The sequence below is a fragment of the Gorilla gorilla genome, chromosome 8 (genome assembly GCF_029281585.2).
Source record: "Gorilla gorilla gorilla isolate KB3781 chromosome 8, NHGRI_mGorGor1-v2.1_pri, whole genome shotgun sequence".
Lineage (NCBI taxonomy): Eukaryota > Metazoa > Chordata > Mammalia > Primates > Hominidae > Gorilla > Gorilla gorilla.
This window is the reverse complement of record NC_073232.2, coordinates 124929697-124951662: the sequence shown is the minus strand read 5'-3', so window position 1 is coordinate 124951662 and position 21966 is coordinate 124929697. Positions and strand designations below refer to the sequence as shown.

The 21966-nt window shown below is 38.6% G+C and overlaps 1 protein-coding gene across 14 annotated transcripts in view; it reads right to left on the bottom strand.

The window, feature by feature from the left end:
• The window catches only part of VTI1A (vesicle transport through interaction with t-SNAREs 1A), a 505013-nt gene that overhangs the window by 284312 nt on the left and 198735 nt on the right, over window positions 1-21966 (bottom strand). The gene's annotated exons all lie outside the window — the stretch shown is intronic.

Here is a 21966-nt window from a genome sequence, read left to right as displayed (position 1 = left end):
ACCTACTGTAGCTTATTGGTAGTGAACTATCTCTAGGCTTTTGCTCTCTTCAAGGCAAGGGCTCATTTAATGTGTTATCAGTGGCTGTAGGCACTTGAATCAACTCAAGGTGAGGTGCATTTCTTCTCAAGTAGTTGAAGCGAGCTCATGCTGGAGAAAGTGTTTTCACCCCAGAACTTTGAAACCCTTATACTGTTATAGGCAATTTAGAACATTCTTTAAAAAGTCACACTGCTGAGTTCTAATGAGGTTTTCTCTTGCCATGATCATCTTATTTGGTTGACACTAGGCAGTCTCTTTTCCAGCCGTAGACCCTTTTAGAAGACAGTAGGTATGGCTTGACATCCTAAATAACCAGCTGCCTTGAATAAATCGTTTTCAGACTCATTCCCCATTACCTGGGAGGTGCCTTACTCAATACTAGAAGGATGCCTCTCTTATAATCTTGGCAATATCTGACTACCTTGTTCTACATCTCTCTCTCCTTTTCCCTCTTGCATTGTCTCTTTACTCATACCTATAACAACAATCATCTCTGGCTTATAAACATATAAGCATTCAAACAAGCATCTATTATAATAATAACAAGTAATTTAATGATGTTAGTAAGAAGTCACCATGGTAGTTATTTGGCTCATATATGTACACTGCTAGACTTTTTTTTTAAAGGATACCCTAAAAATGTAGAGCAGTAGTTAGGCCACATTGAGAGCTTTGGCTGTGAACTCACACTGCCTGACCCAAAATCCCAGTGTGCTGGCCCTTACTAGCTGTGTGGCTAACTTCACTGTGCCTCAGTTTATCCATAAATGGGTATAATAATAATAATAGTACTATATCATGAGATTGTTGTAAGAGTTCAATAAGGTAATTCAGTTACAATATTTAGCACAGTGACTGGCCTACAACAATAATAAGCATTTATTGAATGATAATTGATTGATATAAGAACATCACTGGGCTACTATGATTTTGCCACTCTCCTATCTTAGTCCTGTTGTAGCCCATTTGAGCTGCAATCTTATTCACAGGATAAAATATCTGTCCTGCCTTTCTCACCAAGTTGATGTTATGATCCAATGAGGTAGCCTAAGTAAAAATGTTGTGGAAGCTATAGGGTACCATACAAAGGCATGTCATGATACAGTATGTAAGATTCAGAGCATTCAACAAAGAATCATTGAATCCCCACTGTGTGCCAGGTACAGGTGCCAGGGATATGGCCAGGAAACAACATCAAGTGTTTGCACTCATGCAGCTTCCATGCCAGCAGTGAGGAACAAGCAGTTAAAGAAGTGTTACAGAAGAGTTACAGACAAGTGTTAACAGAAGAATTTGTGTTTCAAAGCACATCAGAAAAAGCACTGCATATTCCTTTCATGACAGAAAATCCAACTCATAGAAAACAGTTACATACACTATCATAAATATATTTTTGACAGCATACAAATTCTTAACATTCTTTCCCAGTATAGTAGCTCCTCTTAGACTTATTCCAGCTCTTGATTATTAACCCCATACAATTTATCCTTAAGGTAAAATTGGGTAAGATATGTGGCTCCCAGTGGAAGCATCACAGCAGTGGAAGATGATATCAATAATGGAGAAGGAGGAAACAACTGAAGTTGAATTTTTTTCTTTTCTTGCACAACAATATTCAATTTTGTCATACTGTTATTACTATTCCATTGGATTTCTTTTATCAACATAATATAGCAATTATAATTCATTTTTTCACTTAAAACCTTTAATATATATGAGCACCATGAACACTGCAATTATTTCAGCAAAATACTATTTATATCAGATTTTCTCCTGTTCAGATTGATGGTATTATAACATGTAATCTAAAATGAAGAGGAAATATGTTATTACTATTGTGTCTGTGGCCAGTATCATATCCCCAGTAAGTATCTGTGGAAAGAATGAAGAAATAAAAGAATTAAATAAAGTATGCATAAAGTTTGCGACCTATTCTTGCTCTTAAAGCCCATCCAGTGTAGCACTGGAGAAGTCAACATCAGAAAGCAGGTAATAGATTCATCCTTCTATCGGGTTCGCTGAGGGGAAAACTCTACTCTGAGTGGACCTACAGTCTGCTACTGAAGGAATCAACAAACAGGAAGTAAAGATTTGGGTCTTTTCAGGAGTTATAAACCACTCCCACAATCTCCTTGCCTCCCTAGACATAGCTCAGCATCCCAAGTACTAACTCGATCTAGCAAGAGAAGAGATATTGGCAAGAGCGTATGCATCCCGGTCGTAACACCCAAATGCCATGCACTGTTGGAAACACAATTCTTTTTTCATTTCTTACTTGCTATCTTCCATTTTAATGCTCTAATATAGAAAATTTCAGGCCAAATATATCACAATGATTACTATTACGGAATGAAAAAAATTCATGTAAATAAAGTTATGTGGGCTTTTTTTTTTTTTTCCCCACTGTGGGGCCCACTCTTCTAGTTGAACCAAAACAAAACAAGACAACAAATTAGAGGGGATTTTTAAAATATAGACTATCTTGGGTTTAGCGATTATTTCATTAAATAATTAGAAACATTATTAGGTTTATTTTTCTTGAATAATTTAACTGAAGATGTAAGCATTCACCAAAAACACCATAATAGAAAGAACACAAGCTCAGAGGCCTAAGCCAATGGCAGATGTGATATTTAAATTTTCAGTTCTTTAACTTCCATAGGGCCTTAAGAATGGAACAGCCATACTGCTGCTCTTGAAATAATTTGAGAAATCATAAATTTTATAAATATTATACTTGTTGACTGCGAGGGTCTTCTTGAGATTAAGAAACAATGGGAAGCATAACAAGGCAATGAAAACTGATGGTGTATGCTGGAATTCTCTACGTCAGTATGAGCATGATGAACGAATTCCTGGAAGGAAGAGCTCCTTCCTCTACTTCTCTCCTTTCCACAGTGGTCCTGGGAATCATCCTGGGAGTAGAGCTCTCAAACACATAAAATGAATTTTCATTTTTACAGTTACCCAGAGTCAATCATATCCTTGATCCATAGCCCCTTTTTATAGAGAAACACACGTGCAAAAGGGTTTTTGGCTAACATTTCCTTTACTTTTCAATCTTTTGGAAGATATACACAATAGCCATTGAATACTTTCCTACCTCATAAAGAAATTGAGAAAGAATCAGGTAACTTCAAATCTAGCAAGATACTTCCTAAAGGACTGGCCTGACATCATGAAAATAAGACTTAGTTTGAAGAGCTTATATCACTGAAAGCATCATGTCTCTCCACTCATAAAATAATAATACCATCTGAACAACAGTATAAGTCTAACATAAGACTAACATGAACTCTTTTTAAAAAAAAAACTTATAAGACCTGTATTTTGGAGGTGAGCAGATTAAAATATTCTCTATAAGAAGTTAGGACTGACTGAAGCTCACATCATGTTATAAACTGGCTGAAAGGGAAGGAGCCTCAAATCTAATTCACCAGGAAATGTCCCATTTGATACATTCAAAACATTTTTAAAAATTAGTCATTTGGAATATGCAGGACACTCTCCAGAAGACAGTGATTATTCCTCAGCACACCTATATTTATTTTTCTTTTCATAAACTTTGTTAAGAATGTGGTATCCAACGAATTATTTTAAAAAGTGAAAACAGCAAGTTGGGTCTTTAAAGAACTAAGAGAAGGTAAGGGTATCTTCTGGTACTTGAAAACTTCACCAACAATTTTAGTAGCAGATAAAAGGCATTCACAGTTACACAACTATTGTTTGCATATAAGGACTTTTGTGAAGTGCAGGAGTTCTGCAAAAGAGCTATGCTGAAGCGTGTGTTTTCATATATGTATTGCAGAACACCAACCAGATGAAAAACCGTGAAGAAATATTTCCTAACAATTTGGAGCACTGAATTTTGGACATGACTTGGGAACTTCTGGCCACGGAGTCTAACAAAGGTAGAAAACGTGCTGCTTCAGGAAGCAGAGGGATTGACACACAGCTTTCTCAGGAGGGATCTGATCATGGAGTGGTTGGGTCAGTCACTCTTTGGCATTTAGCATAGCTTCCTGGGCACTGACTCAGCTATCATGCCCTGAATAGCTAGGTTATCCTCTGTATTGATGTTACTCAGGCATGAAGAGCCTTTTGAATTTCTGATATCTGGAAAAATATCACAATGGAAAAGAGAGTTCTTTCAACATCTTTCATTATTTGACAACCTAAGACATGTGAGGAACTTCTGCTTCCAGTTAGGATGTAGAAAAATGCCACAGAAAGATGCAAATTACCATTCCCATGGAAACAAGAAAAACCCAGACAAAATAATTACTAAACTTTTCTGGAGGAAGTAAGTAGATGCAAAGAAGCTCTGATGAATTCTAGAGAGAAACAAGTACTTCGTGTATGAGCAAACAGTTGTGGCAACTTTGATACCAACTTCGATATAGGGCAAGTACCTGCTCTGAGAATGAGCCTGCCATAGATAGAATTTACAGGGATGAGAGAAATCAGTCAAACATTAAATGATGATGTAGGCTTACAAAACAGAATGGAATCTAGATGAACTCTAAACACAAAAACAAATTGCTTGGTCTGATATTTCTCCCCAAATCTTCAAATTTGCCAAATAAGAGGGAATAAAGAAGGAGCTCATCAGTAAAGAGAAATCACATATTCCAACACATTCTTGTGTGCTTATATTTTAAGACGCCGTCAGAGTTGAGTCTAAAGGTGAACCAAAAAATATCTGAAACTGCAGATCAACCAACTCCAGCTCAAACACTGACAATATGTTTTGTTTGTTTGTTTGTTTGTTTGTAAGAAGAAGCATAAACACAGGTTGGGAGTGCACTAATCACGGATGAATCCAATCTTATTACAGCTTCAGCTCAGCACCAAATCAACTTTTGGGAGAATTGGCTCCTTCTATTATCTAAATACAAGATAGTGTCAAATGTTTTCAGAAAAAAACAAACCCAGGATGTTATATTTCAGATTCCCTTGTTCTTTTTTATACAGTGTGTGGAATACTATAAAATTGTGACATGCAAAAAAACAGGAAAAAAGAATAATCAAGAGAAAATACAGTCTATACGAGTATACCAATAGATCCTAGTCACTACAGTTAGCAGATAAAGATTTTAGAACTATTATAATTGTGTTAAAGAATTTATAGGAAAAGGTAAACATAATCGGTGAAAATACGAGTTTATCAAGAAACAAATGGAAACTCTAAAAAGAAACCAAATAAAATTGTAGAATAAAAATATAACATTTGAAATTAATTCACTAGGTGTACCCCATAGAATATCCTTCGCTATAGAATAAAGGATCACTGAACATGAACATAGTTAATAGAAATTATCCAAACTGAAGGAGGAAAAAAAGTTAAAAAAAAGAACATAGCATCAATAACTTGTGAGGTTATAACAAGTGGTCTTACATACATGTTATTAGACTCCCAGAAAAAGAGATTATTAGAGACAAAAAAACGGTATGAATAAATATCTGAAGAACTGACAGTCAAACTTTTCCAATCTGTATTTTTTTAAAAAGCCGATCCACAGATCAAAGAAATTTAACAACCTCTGAGCAAGAGAAATAAATAAAAACCACACCTAGTCATGTCACAGTCCAATTTCTGAAAACTAAAGATAAATTTAAAATCTTGGCTGGGTGCAGTGGCTCATGCCTGTAATCCCAGCAGTTTGGGAGGCCAAGGCAGGTGGATCACCTGAGGTCAGGAGTTCAAGACCTGTCTGGTCAACATGGCGAAACACTGTGTCTATTAAAAATACAAAAATTAGCTGGGCATGGTGGTGGGTGCTGTAGTCCCAGCTACTCTACTCAGGAGACTGAGGCAGGAGAATTACTTGAACCTGCGAGGTGGTGGTTGCAGTGAGTCGAGATTGTGCCACTGCACTCCAGCCTGGGTGACAGAGCTAGACTTCCTCTCAAAAGAAAAAAAAAAAAAAAAAACTTAACAGCAGAAAAAAAGACACATTCAGGAGAACAATAATAAGAATGAAGCCTGAATTTTCATCAGAAACAATACAAACACACAATGGAACAACTTTCCAAGGTGCTAAAAGAAACAATAAAAGGTCATTTTATTATTCCACGTCCAGCAATAATAGCCTTCAAAAATTAAGATGAAATAAAAATACTCTTTGATAACCAAAAAATATTACCCAGCAGAACTAAGCTGCAGGTAATGTTAAGGGAAATCATTCAGGCTGAAGGCAAATGACACTAGATGGAAACCTGAATGTACAAGAAAGAATGATGAACACCAGAAATGGTAAATCTGTGGATAAATATAAAAGCAGGCCAGGTGCGTGGCTCATGCCTGTAATCTCAGCACTTTGGGAGGTTGAGATGGGTGAATCACTTGAGGCCACGAGTTCTGGATCAGCCTGGCCAACATGGCAAAACGCTGTCTCTACTAAAAACACAAAAATTAGCCAGGTGATGGTATGTGCCTATAATCTCAGCACTTTAGGAGGCCGAGGAGGGCGGATCACTTGAGGTCAGAAGTTCGAGACCAACCTGGCCAACTTGGTGAAACCCCATCTCCAGCAAAAAGTACAAAAACTTAGCCGTGTGTGGTGGCACATGCCTGTAGTCCCAGCTACTTGGGAGGCTGAGGTGGGAGAATCACTTGAACCCAGAAGGCGGAGGTTGCAGTGAGGCAAGATCATGCCACTGCACTCCGGCCTGGGTGACAGACTGAGACCCTGTCTCAAAAATAAACAAATAAGTTAATAAAAATAAAAGCATTTCTTTTTCTCTTATATTCTTTCAAAGTAATTAACCGTTTAAAATAAAAATAGTGATAACATGCAGAAGCGAAATGTATGAAAACTAGCACAAAAGATGAAGAGGAGGTAAACAGAAGTATTCTGTTGACTGGCTCTTGAGTTATATGTAAAGTAGCATATTTATTTAAGGTAGGCTGTAACAAATTAGGGATAAAAACCTTAATTTCTGAGTTTCTTTCTGCAATATAACACACTACCCACTAGCCACATGGGGCTATTTAAATTTCAATTAATAAAATAAAATAAGACTTTAGTTCCTCAGTAGCACTATCCACATTTCAAGTGCTCAGTACCTACATGTGGTTAGCGGTCACTGTATTGGAGAATGCAGAAATACAACCAACTCTAAAATGATCTCCAAATTCCTTTGTCTTTAAGGCAAACTGAAAGAAATAAAGAAGTATTCACTTGGGGTTTAATTTAGGTAAAACATTCCCTTTCTCTGGGCCTCAGTTTCCTTAAATGTAAAATGAGACTCTTAGACTAGATGATCTTTAGTGTCCCTTGGCTTTAAAATATTAGAACTTGGGCCGGGCATGGTGGCTCACGCTGTAATCCCAGCACTTTGGGAGGCCGAGGAGGGCGGATCACGAGGTCAAGAGATCGAGATCATCCTGGCCAACAGGGTGAAACCCCTCTCTACTAGAAACACAAAAATTAGCTGGGCATGGTGGCGTGCGCCTGTAGTTCCAGCTACTCAGGAGGCTGAGGCAGGAGAATCGCTTGAACCCGGGAGGCAGAGGTTGCAGTGTGCCGAGATCATGCCACCGCACTCCAACCTGGGTGACAGAGTGAGACTCTGTCTCAAAAACAACAACAACAACAACAAATTAGAATTCAGTGACTCCAGAGAGCATATAAGAAAACTAGAGCACGGGGCCAAATAAGGCCCATAGATGTATTCCCATCCTGCCCCCAGAATAACGTTTTAAAAAACCCAAAACAATAGAAATTTAAATGCTTTTAAGCAGATCATATTGTTTCCATTTTGCCTAAGTCCCCAATATTAGACTGCTTCATACAGTAGCCTCCTTGGCCTCTGAGGACATTAGCATTTACTATGTACCATAAAATATTTACAGGCACTTTGATGATGACATTATTGTAAAAAATTGTACATTCATCTCAATTGAAGGTAAACTTAACATATTCTTAAAGAAATACAGCAAAAGACCATGCAGGGCCTATGCACGCGCGAGCGCGTGTGTGTGTGTGTGTCTGCGTGCGTGTATGTTTGTGTTTAAGCAATTATGTTTTAACACTACCTTCTCAGTAGCTGAGTATGTATTCTATTTTGCTTTAAGATGATCAAATCTATCATTAAGCAATTAAAAAAATCATCAGTGCTACTTTCATCAAAGTCATAGTAGCAGAACCTCCCCTTAGTTACCTGGTTTGCTGCAGATAATTAACAAACACTATTCCCAGAGCCCTCAGACATCAGTCAATGAAGCTGTGCTACCAGTAACGATGCTCCGGAATGAGCAGGTACTATGTAAATTGAGGTTGTTAAACAAAAGGAACCATGTTAATTACAGCTCCATTCAAAAATGAGAATGAATCCATTCTATTCTATAAAATGAGACTTGAGCAGCAGGAAGGACATCCCTTTTTCACAATTCAATAAAGCCTGTAAAAAGCCAGGAGATGAAGCAGCAGAAAACCTGAATGGGCAAAACTGTCAAAACACATTCCAAAGGCTCACTTGTGGAATTTACCAAACACGTATTTACTTAACAGACAAGGGAGACGTGTTCAGCGTCATCCAGCTCTCCAGGGTAAATGAATTACTCATTCTAAAAAAACAAAAAGCGCTTAAAGAATTGAGAAGTGATTAGAAAGTAATTAGAAAGGCTTTTTAGAAATCATTCTAAGCCGAGTTAATCACTATTTGTACTCTTTGTGAACTCTGCACACATTGCTATCACTAAATGTATAGCATTTTAATTACATGTTTGAGAAGTCACTACTGGGTGGACCACAGGACTTACGTGGCTAGCAAACATCTTTTGCTTTTATGAAAGACTATTTTAAGCATTTTTGAACCAGTTGGCAATCACAGGAAACATTTTTTTAAACAGGAGGTTTCATATAAAATGATAAACTTCTAGTTTCTTTTGAAATTTGGAATATCTGGCAACAGTGAGTCCCCATTCCCACTTGGTAAACACAGGCTGGAACTGAGTTATAGCTTCTCTCTTTAGAACAGCCAGGTACTATCCAGTTTGCCACCTCCCCACTGGCCTGTTTCACTCATTTCTGTTCCCTGCTTGGCTGCCGTAGGAATAGATGTTTGTGACTCTTTGCTTATATATTCTTCTCTAATAGACTGTAAATGACTTTAAAGATGAGGCCATGTCTCATTCCTCTCAGTATATGCCGCATTTTAAGAGGCAGTACGGGACATATGCAGGTGCTCAGGAAATTTTTGTTCACTGGAACCATTCAACTTAAAAATATGGTCAAGTCCTTTATAAATTTGTAACAATAGAATCAAAGATTTTTAGAACAAATGTGGGCTGTAAAAGTAATGGCACAAATGAGCTGGGTGTGGTAGCTCATGCTTGTAATACCGGTGCTTTGGGAGGCTCAGCTGGGAGGATCACTTGAGGCCAGGAGTTTGAGACCATCCTGAGCAACATAGGGAGATCACCATCTCTTAAAAAAGTAAAAATTAGCTGGGTGTGGTGGGGCATGCCTGTGGTATCAGCTTCTTGGGAGGCTAAGGCGGGAAGATCACTTGAGGTCAGGAGATTGAGGCTGCAGTGAGCTATGACTGTGCCACTGCACTCCAGCCTGGGTGACAGAGTGAGACCCTGTCTCTGGGAAAAAATAAATAAATAAAGCAATAGAACAAATGAGCAAACTAGAATGCAGGAAGTTGGGAGGTGGAGATCTCCAAGATCACCCAGATCATGTTGCTCATTACCCACAGAGCTGCAACCATGATCCTAAGTCTCCCAACTCCTAGGCCTTTGATCTTTGCATTAACAACAACAAAAACAAATTAAAAAGAAAACAAACATGCATTACAATGTGGAGGACAAGGCATCCTAATACTACACATCTTTTTGTTGTTCTGTTTTAAGGCATATACACACACACACACATACACACACACACAATATAGTGTTCTTTGATATATAAAAGTTTTTAACTTTCATAAAGTCTAATCTGTTTTCTTCTTCTGTTGCTTGTGCTTTTGGTGTCATACCTAAGTATCCACTGCCAACTTCATGCCAATGAAGATTTGTCCCTATATTTTCTTCTAAGAGTTTCATAGTTTTAGTTCTTAGACTTGGGTCGTTGATCCATTCTGATTTAATTTTTGTATATTATACATGTGTGAGGTGGGGGATGGCAAGGAGTAATTTTTGATTCATACAAAATATTTAGAACTCATCTGGAAGAAGTTACTGCCTTCTTATACCTCTTATATTAAAAAAAAATCTAATTTGTACCCCAACTCAAAGCCTGGACAAATGTTTACACTGACTCATAAATTTAAAATGTTATGTTTTATATAGTATTTTTATATATCTTGACTCTTCTGAGCACACAGAAAGAAAGAAGATACCTGGGTTAAAATAGGAGAAGAAAGTATAGATATACTGAATAAATGAAAAAAGTAGTTATTAAGCCTGAAAAATATAGGACAATGGATACAGGAAGAGAACAGGCCTTACACATACATGCTGCTATATTTGAGCTGAAAGAAACACAAAGTTTTTACCTAAAGGATTGTATTAGTCTGTTCTCACATTCCTATAAAGTAAACCCCTGAGACAGAAAAGGGGTTTAACTGTCTCACAGTTCTGCAGGCTGAACAGGAAGCATAGTGGCTTCTTCTTCCGGGGAGGCCTCAGGGAGCTTTCAGTCATGACGGAAAGCGAAGGGTGGGTGGGGCATGGCTTACAGGGCAGGAGCAGGACCAAGAGAGTGAGGGGAAGGTGCTACCCACTTTTAAACAACCTGATGTCGTGATAACTAACTCCCTCGCTATCATGAGAATGGCATTGAGGGGATGGCACTAAACCATGAGAAACCACCTCCATGATCCAATCACCTCCCACCAGGGCCCACCTCCAACACGGAGGATTAAAATTTGGACATAAGATTTTGTGGGGACAAAGATCCAAACCACATCAAGGATGATCAAGTTTTAAGAAATATCCCGCAGGAAATCATAAGAAGGGAAAATTGAGAAAGTGAGAAGACTGACATAAAGGTGGCTTAAAATTCAAGAAATAAAGTTTGTAGGCCGGGTGTGGTGGCTCATGCCTATAATCCCAGCACTTTGGGAGGCCGAGGCAGATCAAGGATCACTTGAGCCCAGGAGTTTGAGATGAGCCTGGGCAATGCAATGCAGGGAAACCCTGTCTCAAAAAAAAAAAAAAAAAAATTATCTGGGTGTGGTATGCTCCTGTATTCCCAGTTACTCAGAAGGCTGAGGCCAGAGGATTGCTTGAGCCCAAGGGTTCTAGGCCAGCCTGGGTGACAGAGAAAGACCCCGTTTAAAAAAAAAAAAAAAAAAAAGGTTTGGGAAGAAAAATTCAAAGATATAAGTCAGTTTATTGAATTTTTCAACAAAATGTTATTTCTTCTATTCATTTATCTAACCCTGAGAATAAGGTCAACAAATACATGCCATACATGCCACAGCTCCTAAACACCAAACAGCTGGCAGGTATTGTCAATCAATCACAGTGCCCTGAACACACCTTGCAACAAACCCTCTCCTCGAAACACCCCAGGCAGTCAACTCCAGTTGGTCAGGGTTGGCACAGGGGATAAGACCCACTTGCTATCCTGGACCTATGGCACTGGGACCTTTTCTCAATTGACAACAGAAACTTGACAAATGGTAGTTTTTTGAGTTCTCCACTTTTCAGCTTCCAGCTAGTGCTCTCATTCTCGGATTTTCTGCATGTATTTGCTTTAAAGGCCTGAGTGAGAGGACTGAAATTTGAAGGTCACAGACTCTGGCAAAGATTCTCATTTGCTAGTGTGCACTAGAATCATCTAGGAAGCTTTTAATAAACACTGTTGTGTAGCCCTTAGTGTAGGCTGACTAATTGCCTAGATATGGGGCACAGATAGGCACACTTTAAAAAATGTCTGTCAGTCATGTCAAACTCCTTCTTATGGGCCACTGGCCTTCATTCTTCAACATTCTGTAGTCCAAAATACCTGGCCCTGGGACAGATCTTTACCCCTTTAGCTCTGGGCCTTTGGTACTCATAAGATTTACTTAAATTATGAAACAAGGAATACATCTATACAGTTGTAGTCAGGCTGATTTCAAGAATAGGATTCATCACGTTTCTTAGCTTGTCTTATTCAAAGACCACCAACACACTTCCTCCCCTTCCTAATAAAAAACACTTTTTTTTTTTTTGACAGTACAAGGCAGAATTCATTTTGTACTAGTAACTGAGGCAAGCTATGCAATCCAACATGTTTGTTTGGTCTGAATCCTAGGAAGCCCTGGGTGAGTTTAATCCTTGATTGTTAAAGCATTTCTCTAGGTCTTCATGGAGCCCTGCTACCCCTGCCCCACCCCACCACACATACACACACCTTCTCTTTACTCCTTGGTTTCTATCTTTTGTTCTGGGTTAATTTTTTCTGCTCTTGATATACCTACGTGATCATCTATAGTAAGATACTTCAAATCTTTTTTGTGGAAGTGGATAATGAATAAATCAATTGATAAATGAAAGGGCCAGATTGTTAAAACACAGATTGCTGGGCCGTGAATCCACAATTTCTAATTCAGTACGGGTGTGTGGGGTGGGGTGGAGGGATAAGAAGTTGCATTTCTGTCAAGTATCCAGATGCTGCTGGTGATGCTGGTTCCCTAAGACTATGTTTTGAGAACCACTGTTTTACTGTAAGGGTTGGCAATCTAGGGCAGTTTAGCCAAATCCAGCCTGTGGCCTGTTTTTGTAAATAAAGTTTTATTCACACACACGTGTAAGCCAGAGCAATCTACAGAGGAAGTGGGAGAATTTATGCTATATCATGAGGCAGACAAAAACTTTAATGTAGAAGACACTTGCATTTTTAGACAGTGACATTTTGAGAGGTGGAAACTAACAAAACTCAAGACAAGGGAACTAGTGAACAAATGGAGAAAAGTATAAGAAAAAGAATGGGGCCAGGCGCGGTGGCTCACGCCTGTAATCCCAGTACTTTGGGAGGCCGAGGCAGGCGGATCACCAGGTCAGGAGATCGAGACCACGGTGAAACCCCGTCCCTACTAAAAATACAAAAAAATTAGCCGGGCATGGTGGTGGGTGCCTGTAGTCCCAGCTACTCGGGAGGCTGAGGCAGGAGAATGGCGTGAACCCGGGAGGCGGAGCTTGCAGTGAGTCGAGACTGTGCCAATGCACTCCAGCCCAGGCGACAGTTAGACTCGGTCTCAAAAAATAAATAAATAAATAAATAAATAAATAAATAAATAAATAAATAAATAAAATGAATGGATGACTGTAGGGCATATTCTGAAAGAGTTTTAAGGTGATATGATCTTAATATTATTTCTAAATTTGAGATGTATGCGTGGTAAAAGATCTAAACTGAGCTCAAATTATTGTCCTGTAAAAAAATAAAAGGAGATAAGGTTTCCTAATATTTATGCTATCCTTATGACATTAAAGAAAAGGCTAAGTAAATGTGGATTTTGATAATCTTGCTTATTAGATGGCAACTGCTGGTCAATGTCAGGTGAAGCACACTAAAAAATTATTCATTTTATAAACTGAAGTATTAGTGTGACCCTAGAAGGAGAGTACATAACCAAATATGCACTTTACAGACTTCTTTTAGTAAAACTCCTAACAACAAAAAAGTTTATTATTGTTTGCTTTTCTTAGCAAGCACTATGACATCGGGAGTTTCTAAAATACAGAATAAAACAAAGCTACCATTGTTTCTAAGTACAATAGGGAATTTATTAGACTTCATCAGCCAGGCTGTATATTGAACTTATTAGCATAATTGTAGGAAGAATTTTTAATTATATCTGAATAGACTTTACTAGGGAACCACTAAAACTGAGTCTTTTACCAAACTTCCACCTAAGAGTATTAACAAGTTGGGATGGGACTTCTTTTGGGGGGGAAACAAGCACGTAGGTTGAAACCCTGGGGGACGAAAAAATGACTGCATACATTCAGTATATATCCAACAAAAGTTTATTGCTTACAGGCTGTGTATAAAATACTGCAATGAATGCTCCCCTCCAGGGAAAGGTTTTTATTTTGGGCTACTATTTATTGACTGCTTCATTTTATACTAGCCACTGCGCTAAGCACTTAATGGATACCGTATTTAATCTTCACAACCACCACATGAAGTCGATTATTATTAATCCCATTTCAAGACAAGGAATCTGAGGCTCAGAGAAGTTAAGTAATTTGCCCAAGGTTGGCCAGTATTCAAGACCCAAGCCAGATTGATCCCTAAGCTGATTACATGGCCACTGTTGTGCACTGTGCCTTCCCCAGCACACAGGTGGCCGACGTCATGGGCATTCTGGTTGTGCAATTTGGACCTATACTTCGCAAAAACACACACCAAAGAAGGAAGCTAGACATTATATGACTCTTTGGATTTCATCAATCAAATAAAAGGACAGGAATACAAAGCAAAATGAAAAAAAATCCCTCTTAATGAGGCAGGAGAATATGGTCTGGAGGCAGGGAATGTAAGGCTGATTCTCGCTGACTTCCTAGAACCAAATCAAATGGGAACACTTCATCTAGGACAGAAAATATCCTCTCCGTTTACATAGGGTGTACACTGAGTAAATGACTTCGTAACATGACTTCATCCTCTTCATTTACAGAGGGTGTACACCAAGTAACAAATGGAAACCTCTAGAGGGTATTTAAACCCCAGAAAATTCTGTAATGGGGTTCTTGAGCCCCTATGCTCAGGTCACCCCCAACCTGTGGAGTGTACTTTCATTTTCAACAAATCTCTGCTTTTGTTGCCTAAATCTTTCCTTGTTTTGTTTGTGCATTTTGTCCAATTCTTTGTTCAAGATGCCAAGAACCTGGACACCCTCCACCAGTAACTACTTCAACGAAAGAAAAGCAAGGTGAGTCTTTTAGGGCCCAACAGACACATCACGGTCTGCCTCCTAGGCCCAGTGGGCCTATATTTCTCCTTACTTTCCTTCCTTTCCCTCCCTCCCTTCCTTCCTTCTTTTTTTTTGAGACAGGGTCTCACTCTGTTGCCCAGGCTAGAGTGCACTGGCATGAACACGGCTCACTGCAGCCTTGACCTCTTGGGCCCAAGTGATCATCCCACCTCAGCCTCCTCAGTGGCTGGGACCACAAGTGAATGCCACCATATCTGGCTACTTTTTTTAAAACAATGTTTTGTAGAGATGGGGTTTTGTCATGTTGCCCAGGCTGGTCTCAAACTCCTGGGCTCAAGCAACCTTTCTGCCTCGGCCTCCCAAAGGGCTGGGATTACAGGCGTGAGCCCCTGCAACTGGCTCTAACTCTTTGTTCTGCCCTCAGAGTCCTCAATTCCCTTTCCAGGATTTTGTGCATTTTGTTTTTTTGTGAGACACACAGCAACTGCATACTCACTGAGACAGTCGGTGACAGCCAATGTGAAGGACACTCATTTCTGAGGACTGAAGTGTACCGCTCTAGTCTGTTTTCACCATCCATTTATCTGCATCCCCTTGTGAAAATCTTCATGGTGTTATGGCAGTGGGAGGCTTTGATTTCACTCAGGGCTTGTCTACGCTAAAGTTAGACATTGTTCTAACTAAGCACTGCTGTAACCATACTTCCACCCCTTTACATTGTCTTTGATTCAAAGAGTTGTTTTTTGTTTGCCTGTTTTTTTTCTTTTTTCACCTGAAGGAAAGAAATCTCCATCACTATAGAATTCCAAATATTCTACCACACTCCACTCTAAACATCCTGTTAGGAGTCATGACAATTTCTAAGTGGTAAGAGATCAATCAGAGGACTGTGCTCCTTTCTATTTCTGGCTGAGGCTAACGTTCTGCGGAAGTTTGCAGAAATATACCAAGTAGTAGCCTTTTGGCTAAAACTTTTCCTTTGATAAAACAGACTTGGATGAAGTGGACTTTCCCATCTCTCTATTTCAAACTTTTATTTCCTGGAGGAACTATCCTTAGAAGTAAGAAGGTAACTTGGTATTCAAAGTCCATTCATTTCCTCCTTGACAGACCTTTGAGTGACCGAAAGTGTACACTCACAGTTCTAAAAAATAATTATTATTACTATTATTGTTATTTTAATGTGGACATCAGTTTCAGCTAAAAAAGACTGGGATCATCAACTACTAGAAGGGCTATTCCAGGCCAGGCACGGTGGCTTACGCCTGTAATCCCAGCACTGTGGGAGGCTGAGGCAGGCGGATCACAAGGTCAAGAGATCGAGACCATCCTGGCCACCATGGTGAAACCCCGTCTCCACCAAAAATACAAAAATTAGCTGGGTATGGTGGTGCATGCCTGTAATCCCAGCTATTCAGGAGGCTGAGGCAGGGAAATCACTTGAACCTGGGAGGTGGAGGTTATGGTAAGCGGAGATCGCACCACTGCACTCCAGCCTGGGCAACAACAGTGAAACTCCATCTCAAAAAAAAAAGAGGGGCTATTCCACTAAGAGAGATGATGCCAATATTTTTCTACCAATTAAGACATTGAGATATTGTAAACTATTTTGTCATATTTAAAATATCATGTAAAAACCATCTAATAGGTCACTTAAGCATGAAGGAAGTGCTGAAGACACGAATGCTCCCCTTGCTGACTTTCTAGGGCCAAGAAGGACATCATCCCAACAGTAGCTGGATATAACAGATTAGGTGGCCTTAAATGTTGGTTAAGCCACACTGCATTACTTATAATTGTTCAATAGGAAGAGAAGAAACAATAACCTCTTCAAATCAAAGAAGTAATTTATAAAATAAAGGCTGTGAAAAATAACTTATGTAACTTATCAAAGCAATCAGTCATATAAACAGATGAGAATAGTATGAATCATAGGTTAGAAAGTCAAGCTTAGCAGAAACATGAGAAAATATCTTCTATGTATTTAATGTCTGTCAAACTGCAGGAAATAGTAAGAGTACTTTTAATTTGAAAATTCTTCACTGAGAGGACATACAGTCATGCATTGCATAACAATGTTTTGGTCAACGAGGGACTACGTATAGGACAGTGGCCCCAAAAGATTATAATAGCGCTGAAAATTCCTATCCCTAGTGACATGGTAGCTGTCGAACATCGTAGCACAATGCATTACTCATGTGTTTGTGGTGATGCTGGTGTAAACAAACTTACTGCACTGCGAGTCATATAAAAGTATAGCATATACAATTATGCACAGTACATAATGCTGGACAACAATAAACAACTATGTTATTGGTTTTTGAATTTACTATACTATAGCTTTTATCATTATTTTTGAGTGTACTCCTTCCACTTATTTAAAAAAAAAAATGTGAAGAGTAGAACAGCCTCAGGCAGGTCCTTCAGGAGGTATTCCAGAAGAAGGCATTGTTATCATAGAAGATGACAGCTCCATGCATGTTATTGGCCCTGCAGATCTTCCAGTGGGACAAGATGTGCGGGTGGAAGACAGTGATACTGATGATCCTGACCATGTGTATGTAGGCCTAGGCTAATGTATGTGTTTGTGTCTTAGTTTTTAACAAAAAAGTTTAAAAAGAACAAAAGGAAAAAAAAATTAAAAATCGAAGTTCATAGAATGAGGATATAAAGAAAGAAAATATTTTTGTACAGCTGTACAATGTGTTTTAAGCTAAGCGTTATTACAAAAGAATCAAACAATTAAAAAGCTTATAAAGTAAAACAGTTACAGCAAGCAAAGGTTAATTGATTGTTGAAGAAAGAAAAACATTTTAAAAATAAATTTAGCGTAGTCAGTGTCCAGTGTTTATACAGTCTACAGTAGTGTACACTGATATCCTCGCCCTTTACAATCTCACTCATTGACTCACCCAGAGCAACTTCTGGTCCTTTAACCTCTATTCATATTCATGGTGAGTGTCCCGTCCAGGTGGATCATTTTTTATCTTTTATACCATATTTTTACTGTTTAAATATACAAGTCCTTACCATAGTGTTACAAGTGCCTATAGTATTCAGTACAGTAACATACTATACAGGTTTGCAGCCTAGGAGCAATAGGCTAGACCATCACATTAGGTGTGCTGGATCCTCTGCCATCTAGATTTGTGTAAGTACTCTCCATGGTATTTGCACAATGATGAAATGCCTAAGGATGCATTTCTCGGAATGCATCCCCATCATTAAGGAATGCATGACTATATTTAACAAAAAGGCAGATGGGTTTTCCTCTTGTAGCCATACTTGAATTTACAGAGACAATACTTGAAGAGAATCATAAGAAAGCATCAGAAAACTCTTCTAGCAGAAACTGTGCCTTATATATCTGATTCCTCCGCACTGTGTCCAGCAGGATGCATGAGCCCATAGTAGGCACTAGATTGATATTATTTATGATGTAATGTGATAAGCCTCACTTCAAATTATTGGTACCAATTCAGTTTTTAAGACTGATACACCTTGAGAATCCAGATGATACCGAAACAGAATAAAAACTTCTTTTTTCACATAAACAGAAAGCTCAGGAAACTGGTGAACAGCTCAGCAACCTAGAAACCGGCTGTGCAGAGCACTCTTTGAATACGAATTAGCAGTGGGTAATGGCAGCATATTTATGAGGTCTCTTGCCGAGTCCTTCCCTCCTGTGAATGCTGTATAATTCATTGTGCGTGCCCTGACCCCAGTGCGCTCCTGTTCTGACAAATCATACTTGATTAAGACAAATCTTTATTAGTTAGCTAGTCAACTTCCCCATTTATCACTGGCAAATCCCATTCTCCACTTCAGGTACAGGAAAAGTGACTGAAACCTTAAAAAAAAAACAACCCCAAATATCTAAATAAAAATAAAATATTTGTTAATACACAGCAGGTAAAGCCAGAAACTTCTTAATAGATGAGTAAAGAAATTATTTAATAGATATATATTTTACCCACTGACAAACTCAAACCCACTACACATTTTACTTAAGCTGAGAAATTGTTAATCAGGTAATCTATTTAGGAATTTTTATCTCCTATGAAACTTCTGTCTGAAAGCAAAATGCTGTATTTTGAAAACTGTATTACAAAGTTGGAGGCTCAAAATACTGAAAGGGTAATAATAAAAATTTTAAAAAGACTGCTGAGTAGAAAGAATGTCTAAGCCTCCTACCAAAAGAATAACAACAACAAATCTTTACAGAGTGAGACAGAATAAGGCAGAATAAATTGAAAATTATTCTTGGTTCTCTAGTACCATAGGAAAAATGAACCTCTTTTTGAACTATGTATAATATTCTCATGAACTTCATTGTTGGTTAACCCTAAAGATGATTTAATTAATTTATCATGGTTGATGCTCATTTTAGAGTCTGGTGCACTGAGCTTGGTACCAGAACTGTTCTCAGAAATCTGACAATGATGCCATCAGTAACAAAGAAGCATGCTATGGGCTAGGATTGCCACTGAATATCACAAATAGCATCTTCCGACAAGTTTCAAACATTCTCTAGTTTCATGGAGGTAAACTTCAGCACAAACCATTAACTTTCTTTCCTTAGTGACAGCAAGAGAGAGAACAAAATGGAAGGAGAATGGATATGTTTAAGCTGATTTCTGACTTCTTAAATTTTTACTTTTAAGCCCTGAGTCCAACAGAGGAGAAAAATCTTTTTAGCTTTTTCATTAAAAGCTACCAAATCAATCCAGATGTGTAACTGATGTGTAATTTCCACATAGATGATCTCAATGTTCTCTTTAAAAACAATGCAGGCTGGGTGCAATGGCTCACGCCTGTAATCCCAGCACTTTGGGAGGCTGAGGCGGGCGGATTGCTTGAGCTCAGGAGTTTGAGACCAGCCTGGGCAACATGGCAAAACTCGGTCTCTACCAAAAATAGAAAAATTAGCTGGGTGTGGTGGCATGTGCTTGTAGTCCCAGCTACTTAGGAGGCTAAGGCAGGAGAATCACCTGAGCCCGGGAGGCGAAGGTTGCAGTGGGCCAAGATGGCGCCACTACACTCCAGCCTGGACAACAGGAGTGAAACTTTGTCTCAAAAAATAAAAATAAAATTAAAAATAAATTTAAAAAATGCAGAGACAAAGTATAATTATTTTACAAAAAATTTCTATGTGGAATCCTTTCTATACTGATAATAAACAAATCTATACATAAACTACGGAAAAACATACTTTTAGTCTTGACAACTTTAATGAAACACCAGTTAACACAATATAGTCCACACATATCATAGTTGACTTTATTGATGTCCTTATATGTTAAACGGAAAGCAACATTCAAAAACATTTTGCATGTTGGGGCTGTCTTCTATTTGCCAAAATTTTCCATTTAGAAAATGTGGATACATCTTGAGAAATGAGGTCAGAGCCTAGTATGAGAGACTTCAAAAGAACACCTAGTGCAGTGGGAAATAGTGTGTTGATGATTTTATAAGCAGAGCCTGACTCTGATTATATCTATGGATTCAGAAGAGATTGCACCTGAACAATCTTCCCCACCCTACAGGTCTTTCATCACAGTCTCAAAGCGCTAAACAGCTATTCCAAAAGTGAAAACCGTCATGGTCCCATTAGAAAATATTTATGTAATTTGGATAAGGGCAGAGCGGGGTGGGCTAGAGAGTTAAGCCGTTTACACATGCCCATGGAAGTAAAGAAAAAGTTTTAAAGTAACTTTCATTTATCCCATGGGCTCTCCACTCATTTTTTTCTTGGAAATCCTGATGAAAATGAACTCTTCCAGAAAGGTTAAACAACTTGCCTGTGGAGGCAAATTTTAGGTCAGAGGTAGGATTATAATTCAAGCCAATAAATATTACAGAGAGTCAATTACATAACAGGCATGCAAAGAAATAAAAATAAAGCATGGTCCCAACATCTAGCAGCTTACACTTAGATGGAGTAGAATGATATGAATGGAACCACCATCAGGATAAAGTACAGCACATTGCACAAGTGCTAAACTGAGGAATGTGCCAAAGGTGTTGTATCAACTAACAAAAGAACATGGTAGCCGGGCGCGGTGGCTCACACCTGTAATTCCAGCACTTTGGGAGGCTGAGGCGGGTGGATCACCTGAGGTCAGGAGTTCGAGATCAGCCTGGCTAACATGGTGAAACCCTGTTTCTACTAAAAATACAAAAAAATTAGCTGGACGTGGTGGCACACTCCTGTAATCCCAGCTACTCGGGAGGCTGAGACAGGAATTGCTTGAACCTGGGAGGCAGAGGTTGCAGTCAGCCAAGATTGCAGCTTGGGCAAGAAGAGCAAAACTACCATCTTAAAAAAAAAAAAAGAACATGGTACTCTTCACAGATTTGCTCATCACCCTTGCAGGTCACCCACAATTCACATTTCCTGATGTCCACCCTGGGCTTCTTGCTCCTACACTCATACTCATCTGCCCCATAATGATGTGGATATCCTTGGATATAATAATCTGAGTGTTACTGACAACCTGTGTCTAATACTCTACTGGGTGCCTCACATTTCTTTTCAAATCTTAGAAGACAAAGGTAAGACCCTATGGAAACAATGCTTCCTAGTTTTATTTTATTTTTTTAACTTCCAAGTTTTTGTTTTGTTTTTTTTTTCAGAATGCACATAATATTGACCTGAAACTAATGGTATATGATAAATATTTAAAACAATAGGATAGGTAGTTGGATAACCTACAAGATAGGTTGTATTTCTAGCAAAATTTGTAAGTAAAAAATGTTGAAAGGCATCTAGTCCAGTTCCTTCTACTTATAAACATATACCTATCACCCTATGGCACATAAATCAAAATGGATGATAAGAAGATAGCATTCTATTCTGTCTACCCACTCCCCATCCCTGGCACTACATTGGCACCAGGTAACCAAAAAAAAAAAACACAGTATATTGGTGTTCTTTCTTTTCCATATAATGCCTGGCATACAATACATGCTTCTAGGATGGATGGATGGATGGATAAATAAATAAATGATCAAGTGAAATAAGTAGAAATGCACCAA